The sequence below is a fragment of the Hyperolius riggenbachi genome, chromosome 5, assembly GCF_040937935.1.
Source record: "Hyperolius riggenbachi isolate aHypRig1 chromosome 5, aHypRig1.pri, whole genome shotgun sequence".
Classification (NCBI taxonomy): Eukaryota; Metazoa; Chordata; class Amphibia; order Anura; family Hyperoliidae; genus Hyperolius; species Hyperolius riggenbachi.
In genome coordinates, this window is record NC_090650.1 from 85,066,890 (window position 1) to 85,090,463 (window position 23,574).

General features: G+C 47.8%; 1 pseudogene; it reads left to right on the plus strand.

Moving 5' to 3' along the window:
• Window positions 1–1,428: 1,428 nt before the first annotated feature.
• Window positions 1,429–23,574, plus strand: part of LOC137519658 (solute carrier family 22 member 13-like) — a 77,435-nt pseudogene continuing 55,289 nt past the window's right edge.

The following is a 23,574-nucleotide window of genomic DNA, read 5'->3' on the forward strand; positions in this document are numbered from 1 at the left end:
CGGCCCTGCCTAGCGTACTACAAATAACTAAGTTGTGCGGCGCAGACAGTTGGTGACAATTAAAGTCGGTCACACACGGTCAGACGCAATCAATCAATAGGGTCGGGCTGATGACTGTCACAGATCACAACAGATGTTTGCTGGCCTGTACACAGTCAGTAACTAACTAACACAATACTGAAGCTAATAAACTAACAGACTACAGCAGTACTAAATAATTAACTAAACTAGTACTAGACTAGTAAGCACACAACTAACTAGAATCCCTAACCTACCTAAGCTAGAAGTAGGCTAAGGCTGCCCCTGCCCTAGGCTAGCAGGCCTAGCCTGCACACAGACTAACACTAGTCTAGCACAGTATACACTATACACTAGCTGACTACAAACAATCAAATTACTATCTAACTATATAACAGTACAATCAATGTTTTTAGGAGGTGTTTAGGAAGCAAAACGCTAGGTTTAGCAGGTAAAATGCACTTGATCAGACGCAACACAGCACTGGAGATACTCTCAGTACCAGCAGTCACACAAGTACGTGGCTCCGCAAGATGGCCCCACCTTATATAGAGGAGGGGAGGGCCAGGCTCCCCTCCTCTGATTGGTTGCTAGGGTTACCAGGTCCTCGACTGGAGGACTTCTGATTGGCCCAATGACGTCATCCCCGAATCCCGAAGCCGAACCCCGAACCCACCGCGTCATCTGGCTGAATTCGAGTGCGCACATTCGGGAACCTTCGAATTCGGATTCGGCATGGTTTGTAACATTCGGGTTCGGCTTTGCCTTCGGCAACACTGGAAAAACACCTGAATTTTCGGGTTAAATTTGCATTCGGGTGACCCGAAGAGCAACCCTGACCACATCACGGCAAGGCTGGGACATCAGCAAGAAGGAGTCATGGTCTGGGTCGGAATCATGGGGAGAGAACTGGTCGGCCCCTTTACAGCCTATAAAAGGTTTTAAAACTCTGTTGTGCTTGATAGGTTTTTTTTTATTTTTGAAAAAATCCCGTTTTTATGAGCAGGTTTATTCAGTAACATTTGAATTATTCTCTAAGTTGCTTGATGACTAAAAGATGATGCTGACTGCCACTTGCATCCACTATTTAGGAAAATCAGAGGGAAATATCATTTTTCATAATAATTTTGAACACGGTGTATTAAAAAATAAAATAAAAATAGAAGGGTATGCGAAAAAAGCATTGTTGTGTACTAGAGGTTTAGGTATCTGGTATACTTTTGGTATAGGTGGCCTTTATTTATTCATTTACAGATTTATTTATTCTTTTACTGTTTGCCTAGACTTTGTCTTTTTAAATTTTTTCTAGCAGTAACATATAACACAGTCACCAGAGCTAAAAGAGAGGTGACTTATTTGGATGAAACATTCAGAGCTAGCTGCCGGACTTGTGGATTTCAGTATCTCACTATGATTGAGTTTGGGGAAACCCTGAAGAATATTGGGGAGTTTGGACGATTCCAAAAGCTTTTGACGTTTATGCTGTGCTTTCTTGGATTCATTAATGCCTTCAACATGTTTTCTCAAGTATTCACTGGCATATCTGTGCCTCATCACTGCAATACCAGCTGGATCCTGAAGAAGAACCCAAACCTGACTGAGGAGCATCAGTTGAATTTAACCATCCCTCGCAATACACAGGGCTTCTATGAGAGATGCCTCATGTACACTCCAGTGGACTGGGATATTGAATCCATTGAGAGGTATGGGCTGAACGACACACAGGAGTGCCAGGATGGATGGGTGTATGACACGTCACAGCAAAAGTCAACCCTGGTCACCGAGGTCTGTACGCATGCAACGTGTTTATTCAAACTGACCTCCTCTATTTACCCAAGAAAATTAAAACCACTAAATACTTCCAATAATAATGATTGTAATGTTTATGTGATTCTGTATATAGAGGTTAAATCTGATTGGAAATGTAATCATTAAACTTAAAATGGACCCAGCAGCAGCATTGTAGAAATATATTCTCTTTTACCTTTTGGTGTTACCTTTTGGTGTTATTTTTCTTCGACAAAGATAAATGTAGTTGTTTCTGATTCTGGTCATTTGGCCATCTCTAGAGAGGGCCTTATCTAACCTTATCTTGCATTAGATATCATCAGATCAGATGCCAGTTAATGGATTAAGGAAAATTGGGCCCTAGGCAAGATAGCAGTTTTTTGCCTACCGCTGATGGTCACCTGCCCTTTTTTTAGTAAGATCTGGTCGGGGCTAGCAACCACCAGGCCCCTAGACTCTCTCTGGGTCACTCCAGTTAGGAGGGCCCAATTATTTCAAGAAAAGAATGAAACTTGTTTGAGGTGTAACCAAGGGAGATGTGATGAGGTCCACATGTAAAGGGGGGGGGGGGGGGGGGAGCACATTGTGGTTGCAAAATTTTAGAAACACACAGAAATTCTTCAGCCACTCACTGCTTATAGAGAGATCTTTGGCCTATCTAATGACAATATGGAGGAAATGTCTAAATGGCTGGAAGGATTTGTAAAAACAAAGACCCGTTACTGATGAGAAGGGGGTTAGAGAGAGTGGACAGTTTTTGGGAAGAAACGGATATTGAGATGGATGTGTTAGTTAGAATCTCAAAAGAGCGATGACTTGCCTGTGCTAAAGAATATGTGGTGTGATTTACTGAACGGTAGGGGTACATGCACCCACCCTCCTGCGCACACACACACTACCTCCCTAATGCCTAAACCTAGCCCCCCCCCTCACACACTACATGCCGAATGCCCAAAACAATCCCCCCCCCCCTCTTCACGCATTACCTGCCTAATGCCTAAAAGTAGCCGTCCCTGCACACACTACCTGCCTGATGCCTAAAACAAACCCTCCTGCATACACTACCTGCCTAATGCCTAAACCTACCCCCCCCCCCCCCCCCCACACACACACACACTAACTTCCTAATACCTAAACCCAACCCCCCCCCCCCCCCCCCCCCACACACACACACACTGACTACCTAATGCTGAAACCTAACCCCCCGCACACAAACACACTACTTGCCACGGTGCAATGCAATGATCGCATCTGCGGCAAAAAACCCTGAAAAATCCTGTACGCCGCAAAGTATCGTCATTTGAGTGCCTGCGGTGCCTACCTCCTGCTACTTCCATCTCAAAAATATTTCCAGAATCCGTCCCTTCCTCTCCACAGGGCAGGAGCTACCATATGAAAAAATGGGCAATTGCCCCAGGGTCCCAGAGCCTGTAGGGGCCCCCAAGGTGTCCCTCCCCCCTCTTAACTGTTGCTCCCCAGGGACTCTGCAGAGTCTGTTAAGTTGGGAGGTGATTGGGGGAGGGTCAGCAGCCAGCTCAGGGGCCCAGGAGGGAAATCTGGCTGCAACAAAGAGCCTCTAATGAGGCTTTTTGGTCTGGGATGTCTGTTGGGGGCCCCCAGGCTAATTTTGCCCTAGGGCCCAATTGTTACTTGAACCGACAAATGCTTGTGCATGCACTAATCATTTCCCGTCTTGACTACTGTAACACCCTACTCTGTGGTCTACCAAAAAGCAGACGGGCACCTCTCCAATCCCTACTAAACTCCGCTGCCCAGAGCCGGCCTTTGGGGGTGGCAAGTGGGGCAATCGCCCCAGGCCCCGCGCCTGAGGAGGCCCCGCACCCCTCTGCAGTGCTGGGGAGAGCGGGCAGTAGTTGTTAAAACTCACGTGTCTTCACGGATGCCACAGCCACCATCCTCTCCCAGCATCTGTGTATTGGTAACAGCGCCCCCTGGGATGACGTGACCACATGTCACCACAGGAGGGCACTGTTACCAATACACAGATGCTGGGAGAGGAACTAGATGGTAGCTGTGAGCATTAGCATCGGTGAAGACACGTGAGTTTTAACAAACTATGCCCGCTCTCCCCCAGCACTGCAAGCCCACATTATCTAACCTGTACTGCGGGGCACTTACCCTATCTAATCTATACTGCAGGGCTTCTACCTATATAATCTATACTGCGGGGCACCTACCTATCTAACTTATACTGCAGGCTGGCACCTATATAATCTATACTGCGGGGCACCTACCTATCTAACCTATACTGCAGGCTGGCACCTATCCAGGGCCGGCCTTAGGTTTCACAGCGCCCTGAGCGAAAACTGATTTTTGTGCCCCCCCCCCCCTTCATCCTCTTCCCACGTGCATATACACACGCACTCACACACAGGCACTGAGGCCCATATGCAATTCCCCTTTTCTCCTGAGATGTCTCCTAGAACAGCGGTTCCCAACCTTTTTGACATTGTGACACATCACACATCACATATGTATAAAAGAAAAAATACTATTAATGACCACGAATGGATGGAGGGAGTGCATTATCCTGAATACACTTAAAAATGAAGGCTAGAACCTTTCAGGTGTATTATTAAAAACAATCAGTGGGACAGTTAGCTCCCCCCCCCCCCCCCCCGATTTAGAATTATAGCACAGCACCGACAATTTGCACCACGCGTTATAGCCGCAGTGCAGCTACCCCCCCCAAATGCCCTCAGACTCAGTATAGATAGGTAGCCAGGTATAGGTGACCCCGTATAGGATCTCAAGTGTAGGTGCTCTCAATATAGGTTGCCAAGCATAGGTGCCCCCAGTATAGGAAGTCAGTTGAAGGTCTCCATCCCCCCCCATAGGTAGCCAGGCGTAGGTGCCTCCAGTATAGGTAGCCAGGTGTTGGAGCCCTCAGTAAAGGTAGCCAGCTATAGGCGCCCCCTTGGAAGCTGGCGCCCCTGAGCGACCGCTCCAGTCGCTCATTATCAAAGGCCGGCTATGCACCTATCTAATCTATACTGCAGGCACCTATCTAACCTATGCTGCAGGCTGGCACCTATCTAATAATCTATACTGCATGCACCTATCTAACCTACTGCAGGCTGGCACCTTCCTATCTAATATATACTGCAGGCTGGCACCTATCTAATCTATACTGCAGGCTGGCACCTATCTAATCTATACTGCAGGCTGGCACCTATCTAATCTATACTGCAGGCACCTATCTAATCTATACTGCAGGGCTTCTACCTATATAATCTATACTGCGGGGCACCTACCTATCTAACCTATACTGCAGGCTGGCACCTATCTAATCTATACTGCAGGCACCTATCTAACCTATGCTGCAGGCTGGCACCTATCTAATAATCTATACTGCATGCACCTATCTAACCTACTGCAGGCTGGCACCTTCCTATCTAATCTATACTGCAGGCTGGCACCTATCTAATCTATACTGCAGGCTGGCACCTATCTAATCTATACTGCAGGGCACCCACCCTACCTAATCAATACTGCAGGCTGGCACCTATCTAATTATATACTGTGGGGTACCTACCTATCTAATCTATACTGCAGGCACCTTCCTATCTAATCTGTACTGCAGGGCACCTACCTACCTATCTAATCTGCATTGCAGGGCATCTACCTGTCTAATCTAAACTGCAGGCAACCTATCTAATCTATACTGCAGTGCACCTATCTAATCTGTACTGCAGGGCACCAACCTATCTAATCTATTCTGCAGGCACCTATCTAATATATACTGCGGGCACCTACCTGACTAATCTATACTGCAGGCACCTATCTAATCTATACTGCAGGGTATCTACCTACCTATCTAATCTGTACTGCAGAGCACCTACCTGTCTAATCTATACTGCAGGCACCTATCTAATCTATACTGCAGGGTACCTACCTACCTATCTAATCTGTACTGCAGGGCACCTACCTGTCTAATCTATACTGCAGGGCACCTACCTATCTAATCTATACTGCGGGGCACCTACCTATCTAACCTATACTGGAGGCACCTACCTATCTAACCTATACAGTGTGTGCTTCCACAACGTGTATCCACAGCATAGGCTCTAGGCTCCGCATATGACACTCGCCCCAGGCCCCGCGTACTCTAAGGCCGCCTCTGCCGCTGCCCGTCTCATCCACTTCTCTTCTAGATCCTTTGAGGCAGCCCCTCTCTGCCAATCCCTCCATTGGTTATTAGTTGTCCAAAGGATCCAGTTTAAACTTCTCACGCTTGCATACAAAGCTCTACACAAGCTATCACCTCCATACATTTCCTCTTTAATCTCCAGATACCTTCCCGCCCGGACCCTCCGGACACCAAAACAGCAGAATGAGAACAACAACATCAGAAATCCCATCATGCTTTGCACAGCATTAGGGGAAAAATGCCTGGGCAGTTATCTTCTGTGCAGCTAAAAATTAGGCTTGGATAAGAAAAACAAAGTTCTGATGTTGTGAAACTGTTAAAGAAACACCAAGCTTTTTCAGTGCTGCTGAGTAGATTTTTAGTCTGCAGGTTCACTTTAAGGAACTACAAGTCCCACAATGCATTGCAGGAGTCTTACAGCCACAGTCATGACTCATAAAGGCAAATGCATTGTGGGACTTGTAGTTCCTTAACATCTGGAGGGCAGAGTTCGCCCATGCCTGCTCTAGATTGTAAGCTTGCAAGGGCAGGGACCTCCTCCTAGTGTTTCTCATACTGCTGTAATTTTAACATATGCACATGTACCAACTACACATCAACTATGTATGTATTTTTATTTCTAATATTCAATGTCATGACTGTACAGTGTCTTGTAGTTCTTATTTATATTTGTTTCCCTTTATTTGTTTGTACTATGTACAGCGCTACGGAAGATGTTGGCGCTATATGAATAAAAAAAAAATAATAATATATAGTGGGCGCTGTATCAGCTCCCGACATTTACCGGGTACCCAAATTTCCACTCCAGCACCCTAATACCGCTATTTTCTTTTGGCACCTATGGTGGCGCCCAATTACTCCACTTGCCGCATGCGCCCTTTTTTACTGCTTCTGGGGTGCATAGGAGTGTAGGAGGAGTATAAGATTTAAGAAAAGGGCAGTATGATGTTTGACTGATTTAATGATTTAATGAATGTAAGGTGAGTAAGAGAGTAAATACTGTATACTGTACATACTCGTGTATAAGCCTAATTTTTTTGGCATAAAAAATGTGCTGAAAAGTTACCCCTAGGCTTATACGTGAGTCAGTGGAGCAGAACAGATGGTGGTGCAGGTTTAGTTACTGGCAGAGGAGTGTAAGAATGGTGCATGAGTGATCCTATTCCTGCCAGCTGCCTCCCTGCTGTGTCCGTGTCCCCCCTTCCCCTGCAACTGGGGGGCCGCAATCCCCCAGCAATTGCTGTGTCTCATATCTATGACGCCATCTAGTGGCATCTTGAGACACAGCTGTATCATCCTTGGTGCACATCTGGCTATGGGTAGAGGGGATGACTTGTACTGGGGGCAGATATGGCTACTGGGGGAGGGGGCTTATACACGAGTCAATCACCTTTTCCTGGTTTCTGAGGGAAAAGTGGGTACCATGGCTTATATGCGGGTCGGCTTATATGCGAGTATATACGGTAATTGAAGAACTCAAATTATTATTATAATAATAAAGAATAATTGAACATATATATATATATATATATATATATATATATATATATATATATATATATACAGTATATACTAGTTGACCTAAGCCCGTTTAAAAATGGGCTCTAGGTCTGTGACCGCCTCCACCACTGCAAGTCAGCGTGCATGCGCATGCGTCCGCCCGCCCACCAGACTCCCTGGCTCGCCCTCATCCTGTCCAAACGGCTGTCCGTGCGGCTCATGCGCAGTACCGGACAGGAGGACGCATCGAAACAGGGAAATTATAATAGAGGATATCCAGTGGGATGCGAATGTTTGGGCAACCTTAATAATCGTCATGATTTTCCTGTATAAATCGTTGGTTGTTACGATAAAAAATGTCAGTTAAATATTTCATATAGGAGACACTCACAGTGATATTTGAGAAGTGAAATGAAGTTTATTGGATTTACAGAAAGTGTGCAATAATTGTTAAAACCAAATTAGGCAGGTGCATAAATTTGGGCACCACGAAAAAGAAATTAAATCAATATTTAGTAGATCCTCCTTTTGAAGAAATTACAGCCTCTAAACGCTTCCTGTAGGTTGCAATAAGAGTCTGGATTCTGGTTGAAGGTATTTTGGACTATTCCTCTTTACAAAACATCTCTAGTTTATTAAGGTTTGATGGCTTCCGAGCATGAACTGCTCTCTTTAACTCACACCACAGATTTTCAGTTATATTCAGGTCTGGGGACTGAGATTGCCATTCCAGAACATTGTACTTGTTCCTCTGCATGAATGCATTGGTGGATTTTGAGTAGTGTTTAGGGTTGTTGTCTTGTTGAAAGATCCAGCCCTGACACAGCTTCAGCTTTGTCACTGAATCCTGAACATTGCTCTCAAGAATCTGCTGATACTGAGTGGAATCCATGCGTCCCTCAACTTTGACAAGATTCCCAGTCCCTGCACTGGTCACACAGCCCCACAGCATGATGCAACCACCACCATATTTTACTGTAGGTAGCAGGTGTTTTTCTTGGAATGCTGTGTTATTTTTCCTCAACGCATAACACCCCTTATTATGCCCAAATAACTCAATTTTAGTTTCATCAGTCCACAGCACCTTATTCCAAAATGAACCTGGCTTGTCCAAATGTGCTTTAGCACACCTCAAGCGGCCCTGTTTGTGCTGTAGGCGGAGAAAAGGCTTCCCTGTGTAAAGTGCGCCAAATGGTTGAACGATGCACAGTGACTCCATCTGCAGCAAGATGATGTTGTAGGTCTTTAGTGCTGGTCTGTGGGTTGACTCTGACTGTTCTTACCATTCGTTGCTTCTGTCTATCCAAGATTTTTCTCGTTCTGTCACTTTGAGCCTTAACTTGAACTGAGCCTGTGGTCTTCCATTTCCTCAATATGTTCCTAACTGTGGAAACAGACAGCTGACACCTCTGAGACAGCTTTTTGTATCCTTCCCCTAAACCATGATATGAACAAACTTTGTCTTCAGGTCATTTGAGAGTTGTTTTGAGACCCCCATGTTGCTATTCTTCAGAGAAAATTAAATGAGGAGGGAAACTTACAATTGACCCCCTTAAATACTCTTTCTCATATTTGGATTCACCTGTGTATGTAGGTCAGGGGTCACTGAGCTTGCCAAGCCAATTTGAGTTCCAATAATTATTTCTAAAGGTTTTGCGCACTTTCTGTAAATCCAATAAACGTCATTTCACTTCTCAAATATCACTGTGTGTCTCCTATATGATATATTTAACTGACATTTTTTATTGTAACAACCAATGATTTATACAGGAAAATCATGACAATTAACGAGGATGCCCAAACATATATATATATATATATATATATATATATATATATATATATATATATATATATATATATATATACTCTGTATATATAGATAGACAGATATACATTTTTTTGTCTTTTTTTTCCACCGCATATGGTATTATGAAATGAACACATTTGTCATTAAATCTAGTACAATAAAAAAACAAATCAAAATCAATATATCTTCTCGCTTAGTTTGATCTGGTGTGTCACAGAAAGGAGCAGACAGATATCTCTCATGCTGTTTATATGGCGGGACTGCTGGTAGGAGCCATCACTTTTGGACCACTAGGAGATTGGTAAGAACATGCTGAAATGTGTTATCACTTTTCTAAATATTTAGGTTGTGTTTTTAAAGTCTCCAACCCCCCCCCCCCCCCCCAAAAAAAAAATGACTGTGACTGAGAAAAATACAGGTGACAGGTGGTTCAGTAGTTCAAGGTTTGTCTGTATAGGAGCTGAATAATGTTAAACTGCAGTCATGTATCTTAGTCTTAGACAGTCAAGTGTTTATATGTAGGTTTATAGCCTTTAAATACAAAATAAGACTATGAGATTCCAGGAAAGTCATATTCAAATTGTACCTGAAATTGCTTTGAGGTTATAATATACAATAGGTGCAGTGTTAGACAAGACTGCCTAACACTGCAGGATGGCCCATTGAGCTCACCATTACTGGCTGCAGCTCCCAAGCGCTTTGAGTCCAACAAGCGAAACACGCTATACAAATCAATTATTATTACTACATCCCCACCAACCCTTCTACTCTCACCTCTGTTAAACCTCCAGCCATACCCTAACAACACACCTTCAATCCCACCTTACTATACCCTTAGTCTGCAGAAGCAAATTTTTTTTTTTTGGTCAATTTTTTCTTTTTTAAATCTCAGAAAGTTGGGCATACAGCACATGGGCACAGACGTAAAATCATGAAGTGGAAGAAATTTAAAAGGGCACTGAACACATTAAAGTCCACCTGTGACATTCTCTGCACCAGGGTCCCAACGCAACTGCTTTGGCTTTCATTACGGCCCTGGTTTAATACATGGTACATATTAAGTTACTTGAATGTACACACATCCAATTTTAATGCCTAATGATTATTTTAACACTTCCATATAGCATGAGGGGTAACATTTTGAATAATATGACCAGATTCCATACTAGATGGAAGTAGTGAAATTGGCCAATGATTGGCCCCCAAGTGGTTTCTGCACTATAGCATTGAACAGATTCCATACTAGATGGAAGTGGTGAAATTGGCCAATGATTGGCCCCCAAGTGGTTTCTGCCCTATAGCATTACTGCTAGATTACTGCGACATTCGGCGCTACTCGACACTTGGCAGACGCCGAAAAGACCTGCCTCGTGCTTGCAAGTTTACACGAACCCCACCCACAGAGCCCTTTCTCCCAATAATACAGAGCAGTGTGTAGTGGAAGACACTTACTAGTAGCTGGACAGTGTACTGGTGGCTGGTTAAGGGCGGTGCCTCTGACACAGGAGACCAGGGTTTGAATCTTGGCACTTCCTGGCAAGACTCCCAAACACTGCTACTGCCTACCGAGCATGACCTACTAGATGCGGCTCTGGTGCTTTGAATCCTTCAGGAGAAACATGCAATATTAATGCTATGTGTCTTGACCTACCAGAGCTCTGGGCACATCTCCTCTGCACTTCTTACAGGTGCTGAGTGTTCTACTGCATCCTCAGTTCCACTCCCGATGCATCAGAGCCGGATTAAGGCTAAATGGGGCCCTAAGCAAAGTAACTGATTTGGGCCCCCCATCATATTGCATTGTGCTGAATCGAGCTGCCAACTTTGGAGAAAAGTCGTCCTGTGGCCGTGATTTCGATCGTGAAAATTGCGAAAACTAAAAGGCATAGGGTGGCCGTTTACATATCATTGGAAAGAGGAGAAAGAGAGCTTTAAAATGATATGCATCTTTCCATAGTTACTGCACTGCTCAGAGTCCCTTTAACCATTATACCATAAAGCCACCGCTGACAGGATGGCGAGGGCTGGTTTATGTGCTGATGGGGCCCCTTTGACTCTGAATGGGGGCCCCAAGCGACTGCTTTTGTTGCCTGGTCGATAATCCGGTCCTGCGATGCATGCATGTGACCCGATACAAGTCAGGTGACAAACATCAGAAGTCTACGGAGGAGGCGGCAGAGCAGCCAGCGGCTGTAAGAACACAAGACAACGGCGTTTGTGAAAGAGAGTCACACCCCCATAACCCCCATCCCCGAGTGTCAGTTGGTTGAGACGGCAAGTCCCAATTAACCAGAACTCTGCTGTAGTGTATTTACTTGATTGTCGGTGTAGGGCAGTGTTTCTCAAACCTGTCCTTGTGACTCCCCAAGGTTGCATGTTTTGCAGGCAGCCTCACCTATGCACAGGTGGGATAATTAGCGTCTCAGCTAGGTGGATTCCATGTACATGATACACTAATTACCCCACCTGTGCATAGGTGAGGCTGCCTGCAAAACATGCACCGTTGGGGAATCACGAGGAAAGGTTTGAGAAACACTGATGTTGTGGTGGGAGCTGTTCTATATCAAATGTATTGCTATTATTAAAGGGACTCCGAGCAGTGCAGAAACTATGGAAAGATGCATATCATTTTAAAGCTCTCTTTCTCCTCTTTCCAATGATATATAAACCGCAACCCTACGCCTTTTCGTTTTCGCTATTTTCGCGATTGAAATTGCAGCGGCCGCGATTTCAATCGCGAAAATAGAGAAAACTAAAAGGCGTAGGGAGATGATTTAGGTGTCGCCTGAAAGAGGAGAAAGATAGCTTTAAAATGATATCCATATTTCCATAGTTACATTGTATTACACAGGACGACTTTTTCCTAAAGTCAGCAGCTCCATTCTGCTGAATAGAGCTGCTGACACTGGGGAAAGTGTCGTCCTGTGTAATACAAGTAACTATGGAAAGATGGATATCATTTTAAAGCTCTCTTTCTCCTCTTTCTGGTGACACCTAAATCGTCTCCCTACGCCTTTTAGTTTTCTCTATTTTCGCGATTGAAATCGCGGCCGTGGCAATTTCAATCGCAAAAATAGCGAAAACTAAAAGGCATAGGGCGGCGTTTTATATATCATTGGAAAGAGGAGAAAGAGAGCTTTAAAACGATATGCATCTTTCCATAGTTTCTGCACTGCTCGGAGTCCCTTTAACTAATTTGTCTTAGGCACCCTGTTTTCTTTGTAATTGAAACTACATTTAGAACTTGTTCAGAATATGTAATACTTTGTTTTAAAGGATTGGGAGGCGTCCGATCATCTTAATCTCACTGCTCATGAATAAGTCATTTGGTGTTGGAGCAGCTTTTGCGTCCCATATTTACATCTACGTGGCCTTGCGTTTTCTTGTGGGAGCTTCTGCATCCGGAGTCATAAACAACAGGCTTGTGTTAGGTAAATGCTTTGAGTCTATTTAAAGCTATTTTAGTTACCTTTTAACTGAAATCAGGGCTGAATTTACCATAAGGCACTGTAGGCACGTGCTTACAGGCGTCTGATGATGGAAAGGCGGCTCTTCTCCCCGAGTGCCTTCCTCCCTCCTTCGCTATGCAGATTCCTGGTGAGAATGTAAATGAGTGGTTACTCGCCTAGCTCTCAGCATTCCACTGACCAGATCTCCCCTCAGTCAGAGCCACCTCTAGCTACCTGATACTTGGGGGCAGCCGTAGCTACTTAATATTGAGAGTACTTCTGGCAACCTAATACTAAGGAGCACCTGTAACTATGACAGGCAAGGGAAGTAAGGGAGGAGTGACAGCTGGGCCAGCCAGCACATTTGCAGTGCAGTTCAGCAGGTGTTTATAGGTTCATGGAGGGCAAAGTCTAGGATGCCACGACATCTGTGCCTATAGGCTCCTGTGAAGTAAATCCGGGCCTGACTGAAATCTTTCATATGAAGTAGAGGGGAAGGCTTATGTGAAATAGCCTACAGAAGAGTTAACATTTCTTTCAGACCTGTATTGTTCTTAATGATGCAGAGATGTAACCAGTGTCGTAGCTAAGGAGCTTTGGGCCTCAGTGCAAGTTTTACATTGACCCCCCCCCCCCCAAGCACTCTATACAGAACAAATAATACGGCGCCCCAAAACCTGCCAAGGACAACCACAGTGTCAGAGGTGCAAGAAGGGGATGGGGAACAACTTGTTAATGATGACTATTATTCAAATCATCTAGAAAAGTGATTATTACCAGGAAAAGACCACTAACGTGGTAATACTGCAGTTGAGAAAAAAACCCTCAGGCCCCTCTGGCTCAAGGGCCCCAGTGCGGCCACAACCTCTCCACTCCCTGTTGCTACACCACTGGGTTTAACATACTGCAAAGTAAATTTAAAAATGTTATGACTGTCATTGGAGAAGTTCCCCCATCCATGTTATGCAACCCTTGTTCTACATACCCAAGAGTCCCCTCTCCCATGTGGTGCTGCCCTTCCTCTGTGTATGCAGGGCTTCCCTCTCCCATGTGGTGCTGCCCTTCCTCTGTGTATGCAGGGCTTCCCTCTCCCATGTGGTGCTGCCCTTCTTTTACGTATGCAGCATTCCCCTCTCCCATGTGGTGCTTCCCTTCCTCTACATATGCAGCATGCCCCTCTCCCATGTGGTGCTTCCCTTCCTCTACATATGCAGCATGCCCCTCTCCCATGTGGTGCTTCCCCTCTTTTATGTATGCAGCATGCCCCTCTCCCATGTGGTGCTTCCCTTCCTCTACATATGCAGCATGCGCCTCTCCCATGTGGTGCTTCCCTTCTTTTATGTATGCAGCATGCCCGTCTCCCATGTGGTGCTTCCCTTCTTTTACGTATGCAGCATGCCCCTCTCCCATGTGGTGCTTCCCTTCTTTTATGTATGCAGCATGCCCCTCTCCTATGTGGTGCTTCCCTTCTTTTACATATGCAGCATGCCCCTCTCCCATGTGGTGCTTCCCTTACTCTACATATGCAGCATGCCCCTCTCCCATGTGGTGCTTCCCTTCTTTTATGTATGCAGCATGCCCCTCTCCCATGTGGTGCTTCCCTTCTTTTACGTATGCAGCATGCCCCTCTCCCATGTGGTGCTTCCATTCCTCTACATATGCAGCATGCCCCTCTCCCATGTGGTGCTTCCCTTCTTTTACGTATGCAGCATGCCCCTCTCCCATGTGGTGCTTCCATTCCTCTACATATGCAGCATGCCCCTCTCCCATGTGGTGCTTCCCTTATTTTACGTATGCAGCATGCCCCTCTCCCATGTGGTGCTTCCCTTCTTTTACATATGCAGCATGCCCCTCTCCCACGTGGTGCTTCCCTTCTTTTACATATGCAGCATGCCCCTCTCCCATGTGGTGTTTCCATTCCTCTACGTATGCAGCATGCGCCTCTCCCATGTGGTGCTTCCCTTCTTTTATGTATGCAGCATGCCCCTCTCCCATGTGGTGCTGCCCTTCTTTTATGTATGCAGCATGCGCCTCTCCCATGTGGTGCTTCCATTCCTCTACGTATGCAGCATGCGCCTCTCCCATGTGGTGCTTCCCTTCTTTTATGTATGCAGCATGCCCCTCTCCCATGTGGTGCTGCCCTTCTTTTATGTATGCAGCATGCCCCTCTCCCACGTGGTGCTTCCCTTCTTTTACGTATGCAGCATGCCCCTCTCCCATGTGGTGCTTCCCTTCTTTTATGTATGCAACATGCCCCTTTCCCATATGGTGCTTCCATTCCTCTACATATGCAGCATGCCCCTCTCCCATGTGGTGCTGCCCTTCTTTTATGTATGCAACATGCCCCTTTCCCTTGTGGTGTTGCTCTTCATCTACGTATGCAGCATGTTTTTCTCCCATGTGGTGCTGCCCTTCCTTTTCATATGCAGCATGCCCCTCTCCCATATGGTGCTACCCTTCCTCTGCGTATGCAGGAATTACCTTTCCCATTTGGTGCTGCCCTTCCTCTACATATGAAGGAGTTACCTCTCCCATGTGATGCTGCTCTTCCTCTATGTATGCAGGACTTCACTTTCCCATGTGGTGCTGCTCTACCTCTACATATGCAGCATGCCCCTCTCCCATGTGGTGTTTCCCTTCCTCTATGTATGCAGCATGCCCCTCTCCCATGTGGTGTTTCCCTTCCTCTATGTATGCAGCATGCCCCTCTCCCATGTGGTGTTTCCCTTCCTCTACGTATGCAGCATGCCCCTCTCCCATGTGGTATTTCCCTTCCTCTATGTATGCAGCATGCCCCTCTCCCATGTGGTGCTGCCCTTCTTTTATGTATGCAACATGCCCCTTTCCCTTGTGGTGTTGCTCTTCATCTACGTATGCAGCATGTTTTTCTCCCATGTGGTGCTGCCCTTCCTTTTCGTATGCAGCATGCCCCTCTCCCATATGGTGCTGCCCTTCCTCTGCGTATGCAGGAATTACCTTTCCCATTTGGTGCTGCCCCTCCTCTACATATAAAGGAGTTATCTCTCCCATTTGATGCTTCTCTTCCTCTATGTGTGCAGGACTTCACTTTCCCATGTGGTGCTGCTCTACCTCTACAAATGCAGCATGCCCCTCTCCCATGTGGTGTTGCCCTTCCTCTACGTATGCAGCATGCCCCTCTCCCATGTGGTATTTCCCTTCCTCTATGTATGCAGCATGCCCCTCTCCCATGTGGTGCTTCCCTTCCTCTATGTATGCAGCGTGCCCCTCTGCCATGTGGTGCTTCCCTTCCTCTATGTATGCAGCTTGCACTTCTCCCATGTTGTGCTTCCCTTCTTTTACGTATGCAGCATGTCCCTCTCCCATTTGGTGCTGCCCTTCCTTTTCGTATGCAGGAGTCCCCTGTCCCATGTGGTGCTGCCCTTCCTCTACTTATGCAGCATGCCCCTCTCCCATGTGGTGTTTCCCTTCCTTTACATATGCAGCATGCCCCTCTCCCATGTGGTTCTTCCCTTCCTCTACGTATGCGGCATGCCCCTCTCCCATGTGGTGCTTCCCTTTCTCTACGTATGCAGCATGCCCCTCTCCCATGTGGTGCTTCCCTTCCTCTACGTATGCAGCATGCCCCTCTCCCTAATGGTGTTTCCCTTCCTCTACGTATGCAGCATGCCCCTCTCCCATGTGGTGTTTCCCTTCCTTTACATATGCAGCATGCCCCTCTCCCATGTGGTGCTTCCCTTCCTCTACGTATGCAGCATGCCCCTCTCCCATGTGGTGTTTCCCTTCCTTTCTCCCATGTGGTCCTTCCGTTCCTCTACGTATGCAGCATGACACTCTCCCATGTGGTCCTTCCCTTCCTCTACGTATGCAGCATGCCCCTCTCCAATGTGGTCCTTCCCTTCCTCTACGTATGCATCATGCCCCTCTCCCATGAGGTGCTTCCCTTCCTCTACATATGCAGCATGCCCCTCTCCCATGTGGGGTTTCCCTTCCTCTACATGTGCAGCATGCCCCTCTCCCATGTGGTCCTTCCCTTCCTCTACGTATGCAGCATGTCCCTCTCCCATGTGGTCCTTCCCTTCCTCTACGTATGCAGCATGCCCCTCTCCCATGTGGTCCTTCCCTTCCTCTACGTATGCGGCATGCCCCTCTCCCATGTGGTCCTTCCCTTCCTCTACGCATGCAGCATGCCCCTCTCCCATGTGGTCCTTCCCTTCCTCTACGTATGCGGCATGCCCCTCTCCCATGTGGTCCTTCCCTTCCTCTACGTATGCAGCATGCCCCTCTCCCATGTGGTCCTTCCCTTCCTCTACGTATGCGGCATGTCCCTCTCCCATGTGGTGCTGCCCTTCCTCTACGTGTGCAGCATGCCCCTCTCCCATTTGGTGCTGCCCTTCCTCTACATATGAAAGAGTTACCTCTTTCATGTGATGCTGCTCTTCCTCTTTTTATGCAGGACTTCGCTTTCCTCTACATATGAAGCATTCCCCTCTCCCTAGTGGTGTTTCCCTTCCTCTAAGTATGCGGCATGCCCCTTTCCCATGTTGTGCTTCCCCTCCTTTACATATGCAGCATGCCCCTCTCCCATGTGGGGTTTCCCTTCCTCTACATATGCAGCATGCCCCTCTCCAATGTGGTGATTCCCTTCCTTTACATATGCAGCATGCCCCTCTCCCATGTGGTGCTTACCTTCCTCTATGTATGCAGCATGACCCTCTCCCATATGGTGCTGCCCTTCCTCTGCGTATGTAGGAAATACCTTTCCCATTTGATGCTGCCCTCCCTCTACATATGAAGGAATAACCTCTCCTATGTGATGCTGCTCTTCCTCTATGTATGTAGGACTTCACTTTCCCATGTGGTGATGCTCTTCCGCTACGTATGCAGCATGTCCCTCTCCCATGTGGTGTTTCCCTTCCTCTACGTATGCAGCATGCCCCTCTCCCATGTGGTGTTTCCCTTCCTCTACGTTTGCAGCATACCCCTCTCCCATGTGGTCTTTCCCTTCCTCTACGTATGCAGCATGCCCCTCTCCCATGTGGTCCTTCCCTTCCTCTATGTATGCAGCATGCCCCTCTCCCATGTGGTCCTTCCGTTCCTCTACGTATGCAGCATGACACTCTCCCATGTGGTCCTTCCCTTCCTCTACGTATGCAGCATGCCCCTCTCCAATGTGGTCCTTCCCTTCCTCTACGTATGCATCATGCCCCTCTCCCATGAGGTGCTTCCCTTCCTCTACATATGCAGCATGCCCCTCTCCCATGTGGGGTTTCCCTTCCTCTACATGTGCAGCATGCCCCTCTCCCATGTGGTCCTTCCCTTCCTCTACGTATGCAGCATGTCCCTCTCCCATGTGGTCCTTCCCTTCCTCTACGTATGCAGCATGCCCCTCTCCCATGTGGTCCTTCCCTTCCTCTACGTATGCGGCATGCCCCTCTCCCATGTGGTCCTTCCCTTCCTCTACGCATGCAGCATGCCCCTCTCCCATGTGGTCCTTCCCTTCCTCTACGTATGCGGCATGCCCCTCTCCCATGTGGTCCTTCCCTTCCTCTACGTATGCAGCATGCCCCTCTCCCATGTGGTCCTTCCCTTCCTCTACGTATGCGGCATGTCCCTCTCCCATGTGGTCCTTCCCTTCCTCTACGTATGCAGCATGCCCCTCTCCCATGTGGTCCTTCCCTTCCTCTACGTATGCGGCATGCCCCTCTCCCATGTGGTCCTTCCCTTCCTCTACGTATGCAGCATGCCCCTCTCCCATGAGGTGCTTCCCTTCCTCTACATATGCAGCACGCCCCTCTCCCATGTGCGGTTTCCCTTCCTCTACATGTGCAGCATGCCCCTCTCCCATGTGGTCCTTCCCTTCCTCTACGTATGCAGCTTGCCTCTCTCCCATGTGGTCCTTCCCTTCCTCTACGTATGCAGCATGCCCCTCTCCCATGTGGTCCTTCCCTTCCTCTACGTATGCGGCATGCCCCTCTCCCATGTGGTCCTTCCCTTCCTCTACGCATGCAGCATGCCCCTCTCCCATGTGGGGTTTCCCTTCCTCTACATATGCAGCATGCCCCTCTCCCATGTGGTCCTTCCCTTCCTTTACATATGCAGCATGCCCCTCTCCCATGTGGGGTTTCCCTTCCTCTACATATGCAGCATGCCCCTCTCCCATGTGGTCCTTCCCTTCCTTTACATATGCAGCATGCCCCTCTCCCATGTGGGGTTTCCCTTCCTCTACATATGCAGCATGCCCCTCTCCCATGTTGTCCTTCCCTTCCTTTACATATGCAGCATGCCCCTCTCCCATGTGAGGTTTCCCTTTCTCTACATATGCAGCATGCCCCTCTCCCATGTGGTCCTTCCCTTCCTTTACATATGCAGCATGCCCCTCTCCCATGTGGTTCTGCCCTTCTTTTACGTATGCAGCATGCCCCTCTCCCATGTGGTCCTTCCCTTCCTCTACGTATGCAGCATGACCCTCTCCCATGTGGTCCTTCCCTTCCTCTACGTATGCAGAATGCCCCTCTCCCATGTGGTCCTTCCCTTCCTCTACGTATGCAGCATGCCCCTCTCCCATGTGGTGCTTCCCTTCCTCTATGTATGCAGCATGCCCCTCTCCCATGTGGTGTTGCCCTTCTTTTATGTATGCAGCATGTCCCTCTCCCATGTGGTGTTGCCTTTCTTTTATGTATGCAGCATGCCCCTCTCCCATGTGGTCCTTCCCTTCCTCTACGTATGCAGCATGCCCCTCTACCATGTGGTGCTTCCCTTCCTCTATGTATGCAGCATGCTCCTCTCCCATGTGGTCCTTTCATTCCTCTATGTATGCAGCATGCCCCTCTCCCATGTGGGGTTTCCCTTCCTCTACATATGCAGCATGCCCCTCTCCCATGTGGTGTTTCCCTTCCTCTGTGTATGCAGCATGCCCCTCTCCCATGTGCTCCTTCCCTTCCTTTACATATGCAACATGCCCCTCTCCTATGTGGTGCTTCCCTTCCTCTATGTATGCAGCATGACCCTCTCCCATGTGGTGTTTCCCTTCCTCTACGCATGCAGCATGCCCCTCTCCCATGTGGTGCTTCCCTTACTTTACATATGCAGCATGCCCCTCTCCTATGTGGTCCTTCCCTTGCTCTACGTATGCAGCATGCCCCTCTACCATGCGGTGCTTCCCTTCATCCACGTATGCAGCATGCCCCTCTCCCATGTGGTCCTTCCCTTCCTCTATGTATGCAGCATGCCCCTCTCCCATGTGGTCCTTCCCTTCCTCTATGTATGCAGCATGCCCCTCTCCCATGTGGTGCTTCCCTTCATCTACGTATGCAGCATGCCCCTCTCCCATGTGGTGCTGCCCTTCCTCTATGTATGCATTATGCCCCTCTTCCATGTGGTGCTTCCCTTCCTTTACATATGCAGCATGCCCCTCTCCCATGTGGTGTTTCCCTTCCTCTATGTATGCAGCATGACCCTCTCCCATGTGGTGTTTCCCTTCCTCTACGCATGCAGCATGCCCCTCTCCCATGTGGTGCTTCCCTTACTTTACATATGCAGCATGCCCCTCTCCTATGTGGTCCTTCCCTTGCTCTACGTATGCAGCATGCCCCTCTACCATGTGGTGCTTCCCTTCATCTACGTATGCAGCATGCCCCTCTCCCATGTGGTCCTTCCCTTCCTCTATGTATGCAGCATGCCCCTCTCCCATGTGGTCCTTCCCTTCCTCTATGTATGCAGCATGCCCCTCTCCCATGTGGTGCTTCCCTTCATCTACGTATGCAGCATGCCCCTCTCCCGTGTGGTGCTGCCCTTCCTCTATGTATGCAGTATGCCCCTCTTCCATGTGGTGCTTCCCTTCCTTTACATATGCAGCATGCCCCTCTCCCATGTGGTGCTTCCCTTCCTTTACATATGCAGCATGCCCCTCCACCATGTGGTGCGTCCCTTCCTTTACATATGCAGCATGCCTCTCTCCCATGTGGTTCTGCCCTTCTTTTACGTATGCAGCATGCCCCTCTCCTTCTGTGGTCCTTCCCTTGCTCTACGTATGCAGCATGCCCCTCTCCCATGTGGTGCTTCCCTTCATCTACATATGCAGCATGCCCGTCTCCCATGTGGTGCTGCCCTTCCTCTATGTATGCAGTATGCCCCTCTTCCATGTGGTGCTTCCCTTCCTTTACATATGCAGCATGCTTCTCTCCCATATGGTGCTGCCCTTCCTCTATGTATGCAGCATGCTCCTCTCCCATGTGGTCCTTCCCTTACATATGCAGCATGCCCCTCTCCCATATGGTGCTGCTGTTCCTCTACGTATGCTGGAGTCCTCTCTGCAATTATGTGATTACAGGGGCACTGTTTGCAGTTTGCCTCTCACGCCCCATCCTACCACTGCTATGTGAACTGGGAGCTACAGCTATGGTATACTCAAAATTACAAACAGAGGTGAGCAGTACAGCCAGCATCAGGGTTCAATGCTATACTACAGGCATGCTATACTACAGGGGGCATACCAGGTAGCCCTCCAGTGCTTTCACTGTCAGGGAGACTACCCAGAACTACTACCCAAAAGAAATACATACACAAGAAAAGCCAAATGCTCACTCCTAAACAACACCGTGCTATTTTTAAAAAATCAGCAGATTAAAACCTGTCAGCAAATGTAACCACTTCTTGCAATGTAGACATTTATAAACGTCCTATTTGTGCACGATAAGTGCAAATAGGACATTTAGATAAACACCCTATCCACTGAAATGCAAGTTAAAACAGAGAAACTGAGAGCCCAATATAGTGTAGTATGTATTGGATCAGGGAGAATTAATGTGGAGTAAGTATTATACTTACAAACATGGGTTACCGTTTAGGCAACCACTATATAGGCAGGGGGGGAGATTAGACCTGTCCCCACTCAGGATTAAGATGTCGCTCTCTGAAGAAGGAAAGGAGGGTTTGTCACCCTTCCAACCACCAAGGGTGGATATCTTGACAAGTAGATGTACAGAGGCGCCAAAAGGATAAAATATGCTAAAATGTTTAAAATATTCGGGTGGCAGCGGTGGACCGGCCACTCAGAAATAGACTCGATGCTGTCGCTTAAGATAAAGACAATTTATTCACATACTCCATGAACAGAACCGCAACGCGTTTCACGGGTATGTTTCCGCTTCCTCAGGCAATAAACAGATAGGAGTACACAGTACAGTCTCAAGGTCACGAATAGCGCCTCAGAGGCCGCCGCCGCCACCCGAATATTTTAAACATTTTAGCATATTGTATCCTTTTGGCGCCTCTGTACATCTAACTGAAATGCAAGTGTACACAAGGTGGCTGGAAATAGTGTTGGGCGAACAGTGTTCGCCACTGTTCGGGTTCTGCAGAACATCACCCTGTTCGGGTGATGTTCGGGTTCGGCCGAACACCTGATGGTGTTCGGCCAAACTGTTCGGCCATATGGCCGAACTAAGAGCGCATGGCCGAACGTTCCCCGAACGTTCGGCTAGCGCTGTGATTGGCCGAACGGGTCACGTGTAGTGTTGGGCGAACATCTAGATGTTCGGGTTCGGGCCGAACATGGCCGCGATGTTCGGGTGTTCGACCCGAACTCCGAACATAATGGAAGTCAATGGGGACCCGAACTTTTGTGCTTTGTAAAGCCTCCTTACATGCTACATACCCCAAATTTACAGGGTATGTGCACCTTGGGAGTGGGTACAAGAGGGAAATTTTTTTTTTAGCAAAAAGAGCTTATAGTTTTTGAGAAAATCGATTTTAAAGTTTCAAAGGGAAAACTATCTTTTAAATGCGGGAAATGTCTGTTTTCTTTGCACAGGTAACATGCTTTTTGTCGGCATGCAGTCATAAATGTAATACATATAAGAGGTTCCAGGAAAAGGGACCGGTAACGCTAACCCAGCAGCAGCACACGTGATGGAACAGGAGGAGGGTGGCGCAGGAGGAGAAGGCCACGCTTTGAGACACAACAACCCAGGCCTTGCATGAGGACAAGAAGCGTGCGGATAGCAATTTGCATTTTGTCGCCATGCAGTCATAAATGTAATACAGATGAGAGGTTCAATAAACAGGGACCGGAAACGCTAACCCATCACAGATGTTCATTGTTCATGTTACTTGGTTGGGGTCCGGGAGTGTTGCGTAGTCGTTTCCAATCCAGGATTGATTCATTTTAATTTGAGTCAGACGGTCTGCATTTTCTGTGGAGAGGCGGATACGCCGATCTGTGACGATGCCTCCGGCAGCACTGAAACAGCGTTCCGACATAACGCTGGCTGCCGGGCAAGCCAGCACCTCTATTGCGTACATTGCCAGTTTGTGCCAGGTGTCTAGCTTCGATACCCAATAGTTGAAGGGTGCAGATGGATTGTTCAACACAGCTATGCCATCTGACATGTAGTCCTTGACCATCTTCTCCAGGTGATCGGTGTTGGAGGTGGATCTGCACGCTTGCTGTTCTGTGTGCTGCTGCATGGGTGTCAGAAAATGTTCCCACTCCAAGGACACTGCCGATACCATTCCCTTTTGGGCACTAGCTGCGGCTTGTGTTGTTTGCTGCCCTCCTGGTCGTCCTGGGTTTGCGGAAGTCAGTCTGTCGGCGAACAACTGGCTAGAGGAGGGGGAGGATGTCAATCTCCTCTTTAAAGTCTCCACAAGGGCCTGCTGGTATTCTTCCATTTTGACCTGTCGGACTCTTTCTTCAAGCAGTTTTGGAACATTGTGTTTGTACCGTGGATCCAGAAGGGTATAAACCCAGTAATTGGTGTTGTCCAGAATGCGCACAATGCGTGGGTCGCGTTCAATGCAGTCCTAGGCCGAAGAGGTCATAGCCTAGGGTCACAAAAACCTGTTTATTTGGGCTA